Here is an 18,493-nt window from a genome sequence, read left to right on the forward strand (position 1 = left end):
AGAGACAGGAGGCAGGGAGGTCAGCAAGGAGGCTGATGCTGATGGGGAGAAGCAGCATGGCATACTGGATAGAGCACAAGCTTGGGAGTCAGAAGGTCATGGGGTCTAATCCCGGCTCCACTGCTTGTCTGCTGGGTGGCCTTGGGCAAGTCACTTAACTTCTCTGTGCCTCAGTTACCTCATCTGTAAACTGGGGATTAATCAATCAATCAATCAATTGTATTTATTGAGCGCTTACTGCGTGCAGAGCACTGTACTAAGTGCTTGGGAAGTACAAGTCGGCAACACATAGAGACAGTCCCTACCCAACAGTGGGCTCACAGTCTGGAAGATTAAGACTGTGAGCCCCAGGAGGGACAGGGACTGTCTCCAACTTGATTTGCTTATATCCACTCCAGTGCTTTGTACAGTGCCTGGCACACAGTAAGTGCTTAACAAATACCACAATTATTATTATTATGCTGTTGTCAAGGTGGTATGGGGTTACTCTCTGCCTGCCCCCTCCCTGACTCTCTGTAGGGGGGGATGTGGTGGAGCTTCCTGCCTCTTCCCAAAAGGGGTCTCGGGCAGGGCTAATCCCGGCTCTGCCACTTGTCAATCAATCAATCAATCAATTGTATTTATTGAGCGCTTACTGTGTGCAGAGCACTGTACTAAGCGCTTAAAAAATTATCAATCATCGATGGTATTTATTGAGTGCTTACTGTGTGCACAGCACAGTACTAAGTACTTTGGAGAGTACAATTCAATAAAATCTATGGACACCATCCCAGCACACAAGGACCTTAAAGTGAAAGAGGGGATCAGACATTAAACTAAATTACAGATAGGGTAAATAATGATGGCATTTGTTAAGCGCTTACTATGTGCAAAGCACTGTTCTAAGCACTGGGGAGGATACAAAGTGATCAGGTTGTCCCACGTCAGGCTCACAGTCTTAATCCCCATTTTACAGATGAGGTAACTGAGGCCCAGAGAAGTTAAGTGACTTGCCCAAGATCACACAGCTGACAATTGGCGGAGACGGGATTTGAACCCATGACCTCTGACTCCCAAGCCCGTGCTCTTTCCATTGAGCCACGCTATATAACGTACAAGAATATGAGTATACAAGTGCTGTGGTGCTGGGTTGAGTATCAATCAGGGCTGTGTAATCTTGGGCAAATCACTCTACTTCTCTGTGCCTCAGTTACCTAATCTGTAAAATGGGGATTGAGACTGTGAGCCCCACATGGGACAGGGACTGTGTCCAATCCGATTTACTTGTCTCTACCCCAGAGTTAGTACAGTGTTTTATACATAGTCAGTGCTTAAGAAATACCATATTCATTCATTCATTCACTCAATCGTATTTACTGAGCAGCGTGGCTTGGTGGAAAGAGCCCGGGCTTGGGAGTCAGAGGTCATGGGTTCTAATCCCAGCTCCGCCACATGTCTGCTGTGTGACCCTGGGCAAGTCACTTAACTTCTCTGAGCCTCAGTTCCCTCAACTGGAAAATGGGGATTAAGACTGTGAGCCCTGCGTGGGACAATCTGATCACCTCGTATCTGCCCCCCCGGCACTTAGAACGGTGCTTTGCACATAGTAAGCGCTTAACGAATGCCTTCATTATTTTTATTACTGTGTGCAGAGCACTGTACTAAGCTATATACATAGCAGTAATTAGAGTCATAAATATGTACAAATATACACAAGTGCTGTGGGGAGGGGAAGGGCAGAGGAAGGGGGGGCGATGGGGAAGGGAGGAGGGGAGGAAAAGGGGGGGCTTAGTCTGGGAAGGCTTCCTGGAGGAGGTGAGCTGTCAGTAGGGCTTGAAGGGAGGAAGAGAGCTAGCTTGACGGCTGTGTGGAGGGAGGGCATTCTGGCCCAGGGGAAGGACTTGGGCCGGGGGTCGACGTTGGGACAGGTGAGAACGAGGCCCAGTGAGCAGGTGAGCGGAGGCAGAGGGTGCAGGCTGGGCTGGAGAAGGACACCGTACCTCGTTCTCGCCTGTCCCACCATCGACCCCCGGCCCACGTCATCCCACAGGCCTGGAATGCCCTTCCTCTGCCCATCCGCCAAGTTAGCTCTCTTCCTCCCTTCAAGGCCCTACTGAGAGCTCACCTCCTCCAGGAGGCCTTCCCAGACTGAGCCCCTTCCTTCCTCTCCCCCTCGTCCCCCTCTCCATCCCCCCATCTTACCTCCTTCCCTTCCCCACAGCACCTGTATATATGTATATATGTTTGTACATATTTATTACTCTATTTATTTATTTTACTTGTACATATCTATTCTATTTATTTTATTTTGTTAGTATGTTTGGTTTTGTTCTCTGTCTCCCCCTTTTAGACTGTGAGCCCACTGTTGGGTAGGGACTGTCTCTAGATGTTGCCAATTTGTACTTCCCAAGCGCTTAGTACAGTGCTCTGCACACAGTAAGAGCTCAATAAATACGATTGATGATGATGATGATGAGAAGGGACGGGAGGGAGGGAGGGAGGATGGTGTTGGCCGTCCGTCCGCCCAGCCGCCGGGGGGCGCGCCCGAGTCGGGGGCCTCGGCCGTCGGCACGTGACCGGCGCTGCTCGCCCCGCTCGGAGCGCGCCAAGGAGCGCGCGAGGGGCGGGGGCTTGGCCTGCCCCGCCCCGCTCCCGCCCCCTGCAGGGGAATGGCGGGAGCGGAGCGCGCTCGAGGGGCGGGGGGGGGGGGGAGCGTGCGAGGGGAGGGGTCTTGTTCTCTCTCCCTCTCTCCCTCCCTCCCTCTCTCTCCCCCTTCCCTCCCTTTCCCACTCTCCTTCCCCCTCCCTCCCTTTCCCTCCCCCTCCCTCTCTCCCTCCCCTCTCTCCCTCCCCCTCCCTCCCTCAATCAATCAATCGTATTTATTGAGCGCTTACTGTGTGCAGAGCACTGTACTAAGCGCTTGGGAAGTACAAGTTGGCAACATCTAGAGACGGTCCCTACCCAACAGTGGGCTCACAGTCTAGAAGGGGGAGACAGAAAACAAAACCAAACGTACTAACAAAATAAAATAAATAGAATCTCTCTTCCTCCCCCTCCCTCCTCCCCCCCTCTTCCTCCCTCCTCCCCCCTCTTCCTCCCTCTCCCTCTCTCCCTCTCCCCCTCCCTCCCTTCCCTCCCTTCCTCCCCTCCCCTTCCCTCCCTTCCTCCCCTCCCCTCCTCCCCTCCCCTTCCCTCCCTTCCTCCCCTCCCCTTCCCTCCCTTCCTCCCCTCCCCTCCTCCCCTCCCCTTCCTTCCTCCCCTCCCCTCCTCCCCTCCCCTTCCCTCCCTTCCTCCCCTCCCCTCCTCCCCTCCCCTTCCCTCCCTTCCTCCCCTCCCCTCCTCCCCTCCCCTTCCCTCCCTTCCTCCCTTCCCTCCTCCCCTCCCCTTCCCTCCCTTCCTCCCTTCCCTCCCTTCCTCCCCTCCCCTCCTCCCCTCCCCTTCCCTCCCTTCCTCCCCTCCCCTCCTCCCCTCCCCTCCCCTCCCCTCCTCCCCTCCCCTCCTCCCCTCCTCCCCTCCCCTCCTCCCCTCCCCTTCCCTCCCTTCCTCCCCTCCCCTTCCCTCCCTTCCTCCCCTCCCCTTCCCTCCCTTCCTCCCCTCCCCTTCCCTCCCCCTCCCTCCCTCCCCTTCCCTCTCCCTCCCTCTCTCCCTCCCTCCCTCCCTCCCTCTCTCCCTTCCCTCCCTCCCTTCTTCCCCTTCCTTCCCTCCCTTCCCTCCCTTCCTCCCCTTCCCTCCCTCCCTTCCTCCCCTTCCCTCCTCCCTCCCCCTCCCTCTCTCTCCCTCCTCCTCCCCCCCAGTGGAGGTCGCGAGGGGCGGGGTCTTAGCATGCCCCCCCCCCCCCACCCCAGTCCGTACTCGGAGCGGATGGACGGGAGTACAATAATAATGGCATTTATTGAGCGCCTACTATGTGCAAAGCACTGTTCTAAGCGCTGGGGAGGTTACAAGGTGATCAGGTTGTCCCACGGGGGGGCTCACAGTCTTCATCCCTCATTTTACGGATGAGGGAACTGAGGCCTTCTCTTCCTCCCTTCAAGGCCCTACTGAGAGCTCACCTCCTCCAGGAGGCCTTCCCACACTGAGCCCCTTCCTTCCTCTCCCCCTCGTCCCCCTCTCCATCCAACCATCTTACCTCCTTCCCTTCCCCACAGCACCTGTATATATGTATATATCTTTGTACATATTTATTACTCTATTTATTTTACTTGTACATATCTATTCTATTTATTTTATTTTGTTAGTATGTTTGGTTTTGTTCTCTGTCTCCCCCTTCTAGACTGTTAGCCCACTGCTGGGTAGGGACTGTCTCTATATGTTGCCAACTTGTATTTCCCAAGCGCTTAGTACAGTGCTCTGCACACAGTAAGCGCTCAATAAATACGATTGATGATGATGATGATGATGATGATGATGAAGTGGCAGAGCCGGGATATGAACCCATGACCTCTGACTCCCAAGCCCGGGCTCTTTCCACTGAGCCACTTGCCTGCCTACTTGTCCTTCCCAAGCGCTTAGTCCAGTGCTCTGCACACAGTAGGCGCTCAATGAATACGATTGAATGAATGAATGGAGCCGGCGAGGGGCGGAGCCTTGGCGAGTCCCTCTCCTCCCCTCTGCTGTGACATTCAGTATGGCTCCCTGGAAAGAGCCCGGGTTTGGGAGTCCAAGGTCGTGGGTTCTAATCCCACCTTCGCCGCTTGTCAGCTGGGTGACTTTAGGCAAGTCACTTCACTTTGCTGGGCCTCAGTGACCTCATCTGGAAAATGGGGATGAAGACTGTGAGACCCACGTGGGACAACGTGATCACCTTGTAGTGATAATAATCAATCAATCAATCAATCGCATTTATTGTGCGCTTACTATGTGCAGAGCACTGTACTAAGCGCTTGGGAAGTACAAATTGGCAACACATAGAGACAGTCCCTACCCAACAGTGGGCTCACAGTCTAAAAGGGGGAGACAGAGAACAGAACCAAACATACCAACAAAATAAAATAAATAGGATAGAAATGTACAAGTAAAATAAATAAATAAATAAATAAATAAATAAATAGAGTAATAAATATGTACAACCATATATACATATATACAGGTGCTGTGGGGAAGGGAAGGAGGTAAGATGGGGGGATGGAGAGGGGGACGAGGGGGAGAGGAAGGAAGGGGCTCAGTCTGGGAAGGCCTCCTGGAGGAGGTGAGCTCTCAGCAGGGCCTTGAAGGGAGGAAGAGAGCTAGCTTGGCGGAGGGGCAGAGGGATTGGGGGCATTCCAGGCCCGGGGGATGACGTGGGCCGGGGGTCGACGGCGGGACAGGCGAGAACGAGGTACAGTGAGGAGATTAGCGGTGGAGGAGCGGGAGGGTGCGGGCTGGGCAGTAGAAGGAGAGAAGGGAGGTGAGGTAGGAGGGGGCGAGGTGATGGAGAGCCTTGAAGCCCAGGGTGAGGAGTTTCTGCCTGATGCGCAGATTGATTGGTAGCCACTGGAGATTTTTGAGGAGGGGAGTAATATGCCCAGAGCGTTTCTGGACAAGGATAATCCGGGCAGCAGCATGAAGTATGGATTGAAGTGGAGAGAGACACGAGGATGGGAGATCAGAGAGAAGGCTGGTGCAGTAGTCCAGACGGGATAGGATGAGAGCTTGAATGAGCAGGGTAGCAGTTATAATAATAATAAGGAAGGTAATAATGAAAGTATTTGTTAAGCGCTTACTATGTGCCAAGCACTGTTTTTAGCGCTGGGGTAGTTACAAGATTCATTCATTCAGTCAGTCGTATTTACGAGCGCTTACTGTGTGCAGAGCACTGTACTAAGCGCTTGGGAAGTACAAGTTGGCAACATATAGAGACGGTCCCTACCCAACAACGGGCTCACGGCCTAGAAGAAAAAATTGAGGCTCAGAGAAGTTAAGTGACTTGCCCAAGGTCACACAGCAGACATGTGGCAGAGCTGGGACTAGAACCCATGACCTCCGACTCCCAAGCCCGGGCTCTTTCCACTGAGCCACGCTGCTTTTCGACTATCCCACGTGGGGCTCTCAGTCTTAATCCCCATTTTACAGACGAGATCACTGAGGCCCAGAGAAGTGAAGTGACTTGCCCAAGATCACACAGCAGACATGTGGCGGAGCAGGAACTAGAATCCATGACCTCTGACTCCCAAGCCCGGGCTCTTTCCACTGAGCCACGCTGCTTCTCGACTGTCCCACGTGGGGCTCTCAGTCTTAATCCCCATTTTACAGATGAGATCACTGAGGCACAGAGAAGTGAAGTGACTTGCCCAAAGTCACACAGCTGACAAGCGGCGGCGTGGGGATTAGAACCCATGACCTCTGACTCCCAAGCCCGTGCTCTTTCCACTAAGCCACGCTTGTAACGCCCCCAGCGCTTAGAATGGTGCTTTGCACATAGTAAGCACTTAATAAATGCCATACTCCCCTCCTCAAAAATCTCCAGTGGCTACCGATCAACCTACACATCAGGCAAAAACTCCTCACTCTCGGCTTCAAGGTTCTCCATCACGTCGCCCCCTCCTACCTCACCTCCCTTCTCTCCTTCTACAGCCGCTAACCGCCTCACCGTGCCTCGTTCTCGCCCGTCCCGCCGTCAATCAATCAATCAATCGTATTTATTGAGCGCTTACTGTGTGCAGAGCACTGGACTAAGCGCTTGGGAAGTACAAGCTGGCAACATATAGAGACAGTCCCTACCCAGCAGTGGGCTCACAGTCTAGAAGGGGGAGACAGAGAACAAAACCAAATGTACTAACAAAATAAAATAAATAGAATAGATAGGTACAAGTAAAATAAATAAATAAATAGAGTAATAAATATGTACAAACATATATACATATATGTCCTCCCCCTGGCCTGGAATGCCTGCCCTCCGCACATCCGCCAAGCTAGCTCTCTTCCTCCCTTCAAAGCCCTACTGAGCGTTCACCTCCTCCAGGAGGCCTTCCCACACTCAGCCCCCTCATTCCTCTCCCCTTCCTTCCCCTCCCCATCCCCCCCACCTCCTTCCCCTCCCCACAGCACCTGTATATATGTTTGTACAGATTTATTACTCTATTTTACTTGTATTTTATTTTGTTAATATGTTTGGTTTTCTTTGTCTGTCTCCCCCTTCTAGACTGTGAGCCCGCTGTTGGGTAGGGACCGTCTCTATATGTTGCCAACTTGGACTTCCCAAGCGCTTAGTACAGTGCTCTGCACACAGTAAGTGCTCAATAAGTACAACTGATTGATTGATTGCTCAAAGTCACACAGCTGGCAATTGGCGGAGCAAGGATTTGAACCTATGACCTCTGACTCCAAAGCCCGTGCTCTTTCCACTGAGCCATGCTGCTTCTTTGCTGCTTGGGAATTACAAGTTGGCAACATAGACAGACGGTCCCTATTTTGTACAGATTTATTACTCTATTTATTTTACTTGTGCATATTTACTATATATATATATATATATATGTTTGTACATATTTATTACTCTATTCCAGCTTCTTCTCATCTTCCTCCTCTTCTTCCTCCTCTTCCTCATCCCCCTCTGCCTTCCTCTTCTACTTGTCTTTGTCTTTGGCTTCTTCCTTTTAGACTGTGAGCCCACTGTTGGGTAGGGACTGTCTCTATATGTTGCCAACTTGTACTTCCCAAGCGCTTAGTACAGTGCTCTGCACACAGTACGTGCTCAATAAATACGATTGATTGATTATTTCACTTGGACATATTTATCCTATTTATTTTATTCTGTTAATATGTTTTGTTTCGTTGCCTGCCTCCCCCTTCTATAATAATAATAATAATAATAATGATGGCATTTGTTAAGCGCTTACTATGTGCCAAGCACTGTTCTAAGCGCCGGGGGGGGGGGATACAATGGGATCATGTTGTCCCACGTGGGGCTCACAGTCTTAATCCCCATTTTTACAGATGAGGGAACTGAGGCTCAGAGAAGTTAAGTGACTTGCCCAAGGTCACACAGCAGACTTGTGGTGGAGCTGGGATTCGAACCCCTGACCTCTGACTCTAAAGCCCGGGCTCTTTCCACTGAGCCACGCTGCTTCTCTAACCTCATCACCTTGTATCCCCCTCCCCAGCTCTTAGAACAGTGCTTGGCACATAGTAAGCGCTTAACAAATACCGTCATTATTATTAAATGCGATTGAATGAATGAACGGTAAGCGGTCAATCAATCAATCAATCAATCAATCATATTTATTGAGCGCTTACTGTGTGCAGAGCACTGTACTAAGCGCTTGGGAAGTACAAGTCGGCAACACATAGAGACAGTCCCTACCCACCAGTGGGCTCACAGTGTAGAAGATTAAGACTGTGAGCCCCAGTAGGGACAGGGACTGTCTCCAACTATTTATTTTACTTGTACACATTTACTATATTTTGTTAATACGATTGATGATGATGATGTGCGTAGAGCTATAATTCATTCATTCATCCATTCATTCAATCGTATTTACTGAGTGCTTACTGTGTGCAGAGCACTGCACTAAGCGCTTGGGAAGTACAAGCTGGAAACATCTAGAGACAGTCCCTACCCAACAGTGGGCTCACAGTCTAGAAGGGGGAGACAGAGAACAAAACCAGACATACTAACACAATAAAATAAATAGAACAGATAGGTACGAGTAAAATAAATAGAGTAATAAATCTGTACAAACATATATACATATGTTATACATATATATAATATATACATATACGTATACACATATACATATATACATATAATATAAACATATATATATGTTGCCAATTTGTACTTCCCAAGCGCTTAGTACAGTGCTCTGCACATAGTAAGCGCTCAATAAATACGATTGATGATGATGATGATATACAGGTGCTGTGGGGAAGGGAAGGAGTTAAGATGCGGGGGATGGAGAGGGGGGCGCGGGGGAGAGGAAGGAAGGGGCTCAGTCTGGGAAGGCCTCCTGGAGGAGGTGAGCTGTCAGTAGGGCGATTGAATGAATGATTGATTGAATGACTAAGCGGACTGAATGAATGACTGGGGATGGGCGGGGCCTTTCCGCGCCCCTTAGGCCCCGCCCCCAGCCCCGCCCACTCTCTCCCCTCCCCCCCCTCCCGTGGCGCCCCCCCGCGGCGGGGCCTGGAGGCGGGGCCCAGGTGCGCGGCAGCAGGTGCAGCCTCCTCCTCCTGTCTGTCCTCCGTCCTGCGTCCTCCTCCTCCTCTCCTCCGTCCTCCGTCCTGCGTCCTCCTCCTCCTCCTCCTCCTCCGTGGTCCTCGGGCGGCGGTCCGGGCTGGAAGGTTTGCGGGAGGGAGTCCAGGCGCCGCAGGTAAGACGGGCCCGGGGCTTCCCGCGCCAACTTCTTGTGCCCTCGCCCTCCCTCCCTCCCCACTTTTCTCCCCTTTTCGGTGGCCCGGCGGGTCCGGTCCCGGGATCCGGTCCGGCCGGCTTTGGGTGGGTGGGTGGGTTGGGGACGGGACCCCCAGCCTGACTTTACGGGGTCGGGGGGGGGGGTGTCGCCCCGGAAACGCCGGCCTTGCCCGCGGGGGGCTGGCACCGCGCCAGCTGCCGGGTTGCCCGGGGTGCCCGGCGCCCCGGACCCGCCTGGGCCGCCACCGTGGGACCGGCCTCCTCCTCTTTCTCCTCCTTCTCCTCCTCAATCAATCATCAGTCGTATTTATTGAGCGCTCACTGTGTGCAGAGCACTGGACTAAGCGCTTGGGAAGTCCAAGTTGGCAACATAGAGAGACAGTCCCTCCCCACCAGTGGGCTCACAGTCTAGTCCTCCTCCTCCCCTTCTCATCCTCCTCCTGCCCTTCTCCCCCTCCCCACCGTCCTGCCCTTCTCCTCCTCCTCCCCCTCGTCCTAACCTTCTCCTCCCCCCGTCCTGCCCTTCTCCTCCTCCCCCCCCCCGCGTCCTGCCCTTCTCCTCCTCCCCCCCCGTCCTGCCCTTCATTCATTCATTCAGTCGTATTTATTGAGCGCTTACTGTGTGCAGAGCACTGTACTAAGCGCTTGGGAAGTACAAGTTGCCCTTCTCTTCCTCCCCCCCGTCAATCAATCAATCGTATTTATTGAGCGCTTACTGTGTGCAGAGCACTGGACTAAGCGCTTGGGAAGTACAAGTTGGCAACATATAGAGACAGTCCCTCCCCACCAGTGGGCTCACAGTCTAGTCCTCCTCCTCCCCCTCTCATCCTCCTCCTCCTCCTGCCCTTCTCCTCCTCCCCCCCCCCCGTCCTGCCCTTCATTCATTCATTCAGTCGTATTTATTGAGCGCTTACTGTGTGCAGAGCACTGTACTAAGCGCTTGGGAAGTACAAGTTGCCCTTCTCTTCCTCCCCCCCGTCAATCAATCAATCGTATTTATTGAGCGCTTACTGTGTGCAGAGCACTGGACTAAGCGCTTGGGAAGTACAAGATGGCAACATAGAGAGACAGTCCCTACCCAACAGTGGGCTCACAGTCTAAAAGGGGGAGTCCTGCCCTTCTCCTCCTCCCCCCCGCCCTGCTTTCCTCCTCCTCCCCCGGCCTCCTCCCGCCGCCCTCATTCATTCACTCAATCGTAATAATAATAATAACGTTGGTATTTGTTAAGCGCTTACTATGTGCCAAGCACTGTTCTAAGCGCTGGGGGGGGGATACGAGGTAACCAAGGTTGTCCCACGTGGGGCTCACAGTCTTCATCTTTATTCTCAATAAATACGATTGATGATGATCCCTATTTTACAGATGAGGGAATTGAGGCACAGAGAAGTTAAGTGACTTGCCCCAAGTCACACAGCTGACAAGAGGTGGAGCCGGGATCTTACTGAGCACTCACTGTGTGCAGAGCACTGGACTAAGCTTTTGGGATGTACAGTTCGGTAACAGGTAAAGACAAGCCCTGCCCAACAGCAGGCTTACAGTCTAGAAGGGGGAGACAGACAACGAAACAAAACAAGTAGACAGGCATCAACAGCATCAAAATAAATGGAATTATAGTTATGTACCTCATTCATTCATTCATTCAATCGTATTTATTGAGCTCTTACTGTGTGCAGAGCACTGGACTAAGCCGTTGGAAAGTACAATTCGGCAACATGTAGAGACGGTCCCTACCCAACAACAGGCTCACAGTCTAGTACGACTCCCCTGCCAGCTTCCTCCCTCCTCCTCGTCCCTCCTCCTCCTCTCCGTCCTCCTCCCGCCCTCTCCCGCTGTCCTCCCCGCAGAGTAATAATAATAATAATAATGAAGGCATTTATTAAGCGCTTACTATGTGCGAAGCACTGTTCTAAGCTCTGGGGAGGTTACAAGGTGATCAAGTTGTCCCCACGAGCTCACAGTCTTAATCCCCATTTTACAGATGAGGTAATGAGGCACAGAGAAGTTAAGTGACTTGCCCAAGGTCACACAGCTGACAGTTGGCAGAGCCGGGATTTGAACCCATGACCTGTGACTCCAAAGCCCGGGCTCGATAGTATATGTTAAGCGCTTACTATATGCCAAGCACTGTTCTAAGCGCTGGAGGAGATACAAGGTAATCAGGTTGTCCCACGTGGGGCTCACAGCCTTAATCCGCATTTTGCAGATGAGGGAACTGAGGCCCAGAGATGTGAAGTGACTTGCCTGAAGTCACACAGCTGATTTTATTTTATTTTGTTAATATGTTTTGTTTTGTTCTCTGTCTCCCCCTTCTAGACTGTGAGCCCGCTGTTGGGTAGGGACCGTCTCTATACGTTGCCAACTTGGACTTCCCAAGCGCTTAGTACAGTGCTCTGCACACATTAAGCACTCAATAAATACGATTGAATGAATGAATGATAAGTGGTGGACCCGGGATTAGAACCCAAGACCTTTGACTCCCAAGCCCAGACTCTTTCCACTGAGCTACGCTGCTTCTCTAAGAGGAGGCAGAGGAGCCACCCCTTGCGCCGGCCATGCCCCGGACAGAGGGTCTGAGGTGGTTGGGGAGGGGCCCAGCCAGCCAGACCAGTGCTCCCTCTCCCACTGGGGCTTCCAGACGCTTGGAAAAACCCGGGGCTGGTTGCTTTCAGGACACCCACACTAACAGCTAGAGATGGGGCATCCCACTCATTCCTTTAATCACATTTATAATAATAATAATAATAATTATGGTACTTGTTAAGCACTCACTATGTGTCAAGCACTGTTCTAAGAGCTGGGGTAGATACAAAGTTATCAGGTTGTCCCATGTGGAGCTCACAGTCTTTATCCCCATTTTAGAGATGAGGTCACTGAGGCACAGATAAGTGTCTTGCCTAAGGTCACACAGCTGAGAAATGGTAGAGTTGGAATTAGAACCCATGACCTCTGACTCCCAAGCCCGTGCTCTTTCCAAGCACTTAATGTGTGCAGAGCGTTGTACTACGCACTTGGGAAAGTCCAGTATAGCAGTAGATAGTGACAGTCCCTGCCCACAAGGAGCTCACAGTCCCCTGACTCTCCCCTCTTCAACCCCTGACTCTTCCCCTATTGACATAGTCTTCTTGATTGTAAGCTCATCCTCTGAGACAGTAAATTCCATGGGGGGCAGGGAATGTGTCTGTTATATTGTACTCTCCCAATCCCTTAGTGCAGTATGCAGTCAACTAAGCTGGGTTCTAAGGTTCTAATCTTGAGTTCTAATCGTGGCTCTGCCACTTGTCTGCGGTGTGACCTTGGGCAAGTTACTTGATTTCTCTCTGTGCCTCAGTTACCTCATCAGTAAAATGGGGATTAAGCCTAAGAGTCCAATGTGGGACAGGGACTGTGTCCTAACCAATTACATTGTATCTACCTCAGCGCTTAGTATAGTGCCTGGCACATAGTAAGTGCTTAACAAATGCCACAATTATTATTATTTTGTATCAATAAGTACGACTGACTGACCGACCCAACACAAACCATCCTACTCCCCTGACTCTTCTCCACTTCTTCCTTGGCTTTTCCTCCAGTGAGTTAGCATGGACACTCTCTCCAACCCCCTTTGGACCGGCTGGTGTTCCCAGCCGCCCGTCTCCCCATGGGAATGGATTCCCTGTGCTCACCCAACTGGTTGGGGACAAATATTTCCCTTTGTTTGCCTGAGCCGACTGCCCTTTGGCTCCAATCCCAGCTTTTCTGTGCCTACCCTTTCCCTGGTCTTGTAAACTCTCATCCTGCCCTCTCCCCACTTGCCCAAGCGCTTAACTTCATCTGTAAGTAATGAAGTAACTCATTACCTTGAGCCCCACGTGGGACAACCTGATTACCTTGTATCTACCCCAGTGCTTAGAACAGTGTTTGGCACATAGTAAGTGCTTAACAAATGCTATTATTATTATTATTATTCATTATTACTAATAAGCAAAGTTGTTCGCCTGCTTAATAATAATGTTGGCATTTGGTAAGCACTTACCATGTACCGCCACATGCCTGCTGTGTGATCTTGGGCAAGTCACTTAACTTCTCTGGGCCTCAGTTACCTCATCTGTAAAATGGGGATTAAGACTGTGAGCCCCACGTGGGACAACCTGATCACCCTGTATCCCCCCCAGCGCTTAGAACAGTGCTTTGCACATAGTAAGCGCTTAACAAATGCCAATTATTATTATTATTATTATTACCAGGCACTGTACTAAAAGTGCTGGGGTGGATACAAGCAAATCAGGTTGGACATAGACCCTGTCCCATTTGGGGCTCACAACCTCGATTCCCATTTTACCTACAAGGTAACTGAGGCACAGAGAAATGAAGTGACTTGCCCAAGGTCATAGAGCAGACAAGTAGCGGAGCTGGGATTAAAACCCATGACCTTCTGATTCCCAGGCCCGTGCTCTCTCCACTACGACATGTCTGTTTCTGTGGGCTCACGGGGACCCCCTAGCATGTTGGATGCTTTCAGTGCCGGATTGTGGAGGATGAGTAGAGGAAAGCACAAACTGTAGTTCTCATCTGCTCCAGTGCCACGTGCACAATCGTTTCCTGCCATGCTTCCTACACCGGCTTCTGCGGGTTCCTGGACCGGCGCCCCTGGTCCTGCCATCCAGCTCCAGAGTTAAAACCTGCTCTCTGGCAGCTCTGGCTGGTTCCAGAGACCCCATCCCACCCCCCACCCCCCACCCCAGCCCTGCAGCTGTGCCCTCTGTCAGTCAGTCTGTCGTATTTATTGAGTTCTCACTGTGTGCCGGGTACTTTACCAAGCGCTTGGGGGAGTACAATATAACCAACGCATTCCGTACCCACAGTGAGCTTACAGGTTGGCATCATTGGCCCATCCGTGGGGTTCCGGGCTGGGAGGGGCTGCCGGGGAATCAGGGGCCCAGCAGAACCTGGTGGGACCAGGGGCAGTGGGCTGCCAGCTGACTCTCAGAGTCTGAGAAGTTGGGGTCGTTCATTCATTCAATTGTATTTCATAAGCACTTACTGTGTGCAGAGCACTGGACTAAGTGCTTGGGAGAGTACCTGCTGATACCCTGCAGGTTGCCAGGCCGGCCATTCATTCAATCGTATTTATTGAGCGCTTACTATGTGCAAAGCACTGTTCTAAAATGTTCTAAGGCCATCCAAGTGTCCCTCTCCCCCTGCACTGCCCAGCTGTCCTGCGACCCACTCTGTCTACCCCCATAGTCCCTGAGTGCCCTTTGACCTGCTCTGTCTGCCCCCCATACTGCCTGGGTGCCCTGTCTGGGTGCCCTTCCCTCTGCCCCCCCAGGGGTTAGGGAGGACAATGAGAAGCAGAGTGGCTCAGTGGAAAGAGCGCGGGCTGTGAAGCCAGAGGTCATGGGTTCAAATCCCGGCTCCGCCAATTGTCAGCTGCGTGACTTTGGGCAAGTCACTTCACTTCCCTGGGCCTCAGTTCCCTCATCTGTAAAATGGAGATTAAGACTGTGAGCCCCCCGTGGGACAACCGGATCACTTTGTAACCTCCCCAGCGCTTAGAACAGTGCTTTGCACATAGTAAGTGCTTAATAAATGCCATCATCATTATTATTATTATTAATGAGGGAACGGATGCCTGAACAGAGGGTCTGTCGCTGGCAGTGCCTCAAGATGTTCCAGGGAGCCGGGCTTACAGATCATCATCATCATAAATCGTATTTGTTGAGCGCTTACTGTGTGCAGAGCACTGTACTAAGTGCTTGGGAAGTACAAATTGGCAACATATACAGTCCCTACCCAACAGTGGGCTCACAGTCTAAAAGAGTGGACTCACAGTCCCAGTGGTGACGATCTGGGCAGGCCGGGGCCCCAGCTTCTCCGGGTGGTAGGTGACCTTTACTGTGGTGGCATTTGGCGTCCTGCCTCGTAAGCTGATCCCGAGACCCTGCAAAGAGCATGCACCACGGGAGTTGAAGTGGGGGAGGGAGCGGGGAGCGCTCCTAGCTGATCTTGCGGGCCCGGACTCAGGCCTGCCGGAGAGTAGACAGGATGGGCCTGCAGAGTCCGTTGCAGACCGGGCCCGGCCCTGCAGTTTGGGATGATGCAGTGCCCTTTCCAGACTTGGCTGTCCTCTCCTGTCAGCCCAGTGGGACAGAAATAGCCTTGGCTGAGACCCAAGCCTCCCAGCTATTGCGATCCCACATTCCTGTTTGCTGTCATTTGAGGCGCCGGTGTCTGTGTGGCGGGAGGAGGCCTGGGGGAGCGGGCCAGGGTGAGGGGCAGCGGCCAGGGCTGTGGAGGGCCGCTGGAGAAGTCAGAGTTTCTCAGCAGTATGGCGTGTGTCTCTGCACTGGCACTTTGCCCGCACCCCGGGGCCGGCACTGGGCTGGACTTTGACATCGTCCTCGAGGCCAAGGGCTGGGGGGAGGTGGACGGAAGGGCCAGGAGGTGGGGCAGGAGCCCCATGGGGATTGGCTGGTCAGTAAGAGGCAACGGCCGGCTCTTCTCCTGCCCAGGCAGTGGGACTGCAGGCTGACTGTGGCCTGGGCACTGCCCCCACTGTGGCCTGGGCACTGCCCCCACTGTGGCCTGGGCACTGCCCCCACTGTGGCCAGCCCTGGGTCGGCGTGTGTGGGCCCAGTCGCTAGGACACTGGACGGGCTCCCAGAACCCCTCAAGGTCAGGGAGAGGCCAAGCCACTTCTGGGGACTGGACACCACGCAGCTGGACAGCGGGCCTAGATCCTACTCTGGCCAAACATGGACACCTTGGCTGGAACCTGTCTCGTCTTCACCACCCTCTGCCTGTCTTGACTCCTGTCTCCTCTCTCCCTGACCCTGGACCCTACTTCATCTTCCCACCTGTTGTGCAGGTGAACCAGGTGGTTTCTTGCAACCGCTGAAACCCAGAGCGGCCCCGCTACCCATCAGGGAGGCCCATGTGGTCATGCGCTGGGGAGGGAGGCCCACCTGCCCTTGGGCTCCAGGAAGCAGGGGAGGGGGATGAGAACACTGCTGAGTTGCAGAGCACCCTCCGGACCCCTCTCCACCCTACTCTTGGGCAGACCCCAAAGAGCTGCAGGTGACTTGAGACTGGAAATCTGGTTTTCCCAATTCAATTCGGTTGTATTTATTGAGTGCTTACTGGGTGCAGAGCACTGTACTAGGTGCTTGGAAAGTACCCATAGAGGCTCTTCCGCTGGGAGGGACAGACAGCACTGGGCTATCCACACTCTCTCACCCAGGCCTGGCACCCCGAACCTAGGCCTGGCTGTGCCACTTATCTGCTATGTGACTTTGGGCAAGTCATTTGGGCAAAACATTGTTCACATGTTTTGTTTTGTTTTCTGTCTCCCCCTTCTTGACTGTGAGCCCGTTGTTGGGTAGGGACCGTCTCTATATGTTGCCAACTTGTACTTCCCAAGCGCTTAGTACAGTGCTCTGCACACAGTAAGTGCTCAGTAAATACGATGGAATGAATGAATGAATTTAACCTCTCTGGGCCTCCATTTATTCATCTGTAAAATGGGGATTAAGCACCTGTTCTCCCTCTTTTTTTTTAAATGGTATTTGGTAAGCACTTGCTATGTGCCAGGCACTATACTAAGGGGTAGATACAAGCTAGTCAGGTTGGACACAGTCCCTGTCCCACATAGGGTTCACAGTCTTAATCCCCATTTTACAGATGAAGGAACTGAGGCACAGAGCAGTTAAGTGACTTACCCAAGGTCACACAGCTGTGATCCCCATGAGGGACAAGTATCATCTGATCTGATTATTTTGAATCAACATCAGTGTTTGACGCATAGTAAACACTTAACAATTTTTTGTTATTAGTATTATTCTCATTGTTACAGTTATTTTGAGTGGGCAAGGGGTGGTGTGGAAAGAGTGATTAAGTATGGCTAGTACTTAAAGGGATTTGGGCTAGACTGTTACCAGACCAAGACTGGAAAGGAATCAATCCATAGTATTTGAGGGTTTGATTTGCACAAAGCACTGTACTAACCACTTGGGAGAGTAGAGTAGGCTTACTAGATAAGATCCAACCCTGTGAGTCAGAGCGCCTGGGTCCTATCCATGGTCTGATAACTGGCCTACTGTGTGACTCTGGAGAAGTTATTCAACCTCTCTGTGCCTGTGTTTCCTCACTGTGTAATCTGTTAAATACCTCTACTCCCTCCTCCTTGGACTGGGAGGTTTATGAAGGACAGGGTCTATGTCTGATCTGTTTGTTTTGAATGTATCCCAGTGTTTAGTATGCTGCTTGGCACAGAGTAAGCACTTAACAAATGCCATCATCATAATCCCTGTCTTTAAGGAGCTTACAATTTAGTGGGGGAGGTGGAAACCAAAATTACACATAAGGGCAGCAACTAAGTATAAAAATGTGTAGGTAATTGCTAGTGGGGGCTAGGGAGGGATGCGAGTACTCAAATACTTAAGTGATGCAGACTGTTAGTTGATCAGTGGTATTTGAGCACTCAGTTTGTGCACAGTACTGTATGAAGTGCTTGGGAGAGTACTGTAGAGTTGGTAGACATAATAATAATGGTATTTGTTAAGCGCTTACTATGTGCAAAGCACTGTTCTAAGCGCTGGGGAGGTGATCAGGTTGTCCCATGGGGGGCTCACAGTTTTAATCCCCATTTTACAGATGAGGGAACTGAGGCACAGAGAAGTGAAGGGACTTGCCCAAAGTCACAGAGCTGACAGTTGGTGGAGCCGGGATTTGAACCCATGACCTCTGACTCTAAAGCCCGTGCTCTTTCCACTGAGCCACGCTGCTTCTCTAAGACATGTTCCCTGCCCACAGATAAGGAGCTTACAGTTTAGAGAGTGAGACAGGGCATTCACTCATATTTATTGAGCTCTTACTGTGTGTAGAGAACTATACTAAGTGCTTGGGAGAGTACAAAACAACAATAAACAGACACATTCCCTGCCCACAATGAGCTCAAAGCTACAGCTAAGCAAAGCAGCTGATTAAAAGGATATGGACATAGATATTCACCCTTAAACCCACAACATTTAAGTGCTAAAGGGATGGGTCTAAGTGCATGAGTGAGGAAGCAGGGAGGGAAAATAGGGAGGGGAGTAATCACGAAAGACCTCCTGGAAGAGATGTGATTTCAGAAGAGCCTAGAAGATGGGGGAGAACAGTAGTCTGCCAGATATGAGGTGGGGAAGGAGTTCTGGGAAGGAG

At 51.8% G+C, this 18,493-nt stretch overlaps 1 protein-coding gene across 1 annotated transcript in view; it reads left to right on the forward strand.

The window, feature by feature from the left end:
• The first annotated feature begins 9,177 nt into the window (after positions 1-9,177).
• MTUS1 (microtubule associated scaffold protein 1) overlaps positions 9,178-18,493 on the forward strand; it is a 55,377-nt gene continuing 46,061 nt past the window's right edge. The window contains exon 1 of the mRNA XM_038754907.1: positions 9,178-9,272. The gene's annotated coding sequence lies outside the window, so the exon portion shown is untranslated. The remainder of the gene's footprint in view (positions 9,273-18,493) is intronic.

The sequence above is a fragment of the Tachyglossus aculeatus genome, chromosome 12 (assembly GCF_015852505.1).
Source record: "Tachyglossus aculeatus isolate mTacAcu1 chromosome 12, mTacAcu1.pri, whole genome shotgun sequence".
NCBI classification, from domain to species: domain Eukaryota; kingdom Metazoa; phylum Chordata; class Mammalia; order Monotremata; family Tachyglossidae; genus Tachyglossus; species Tachyglossus aculeatus.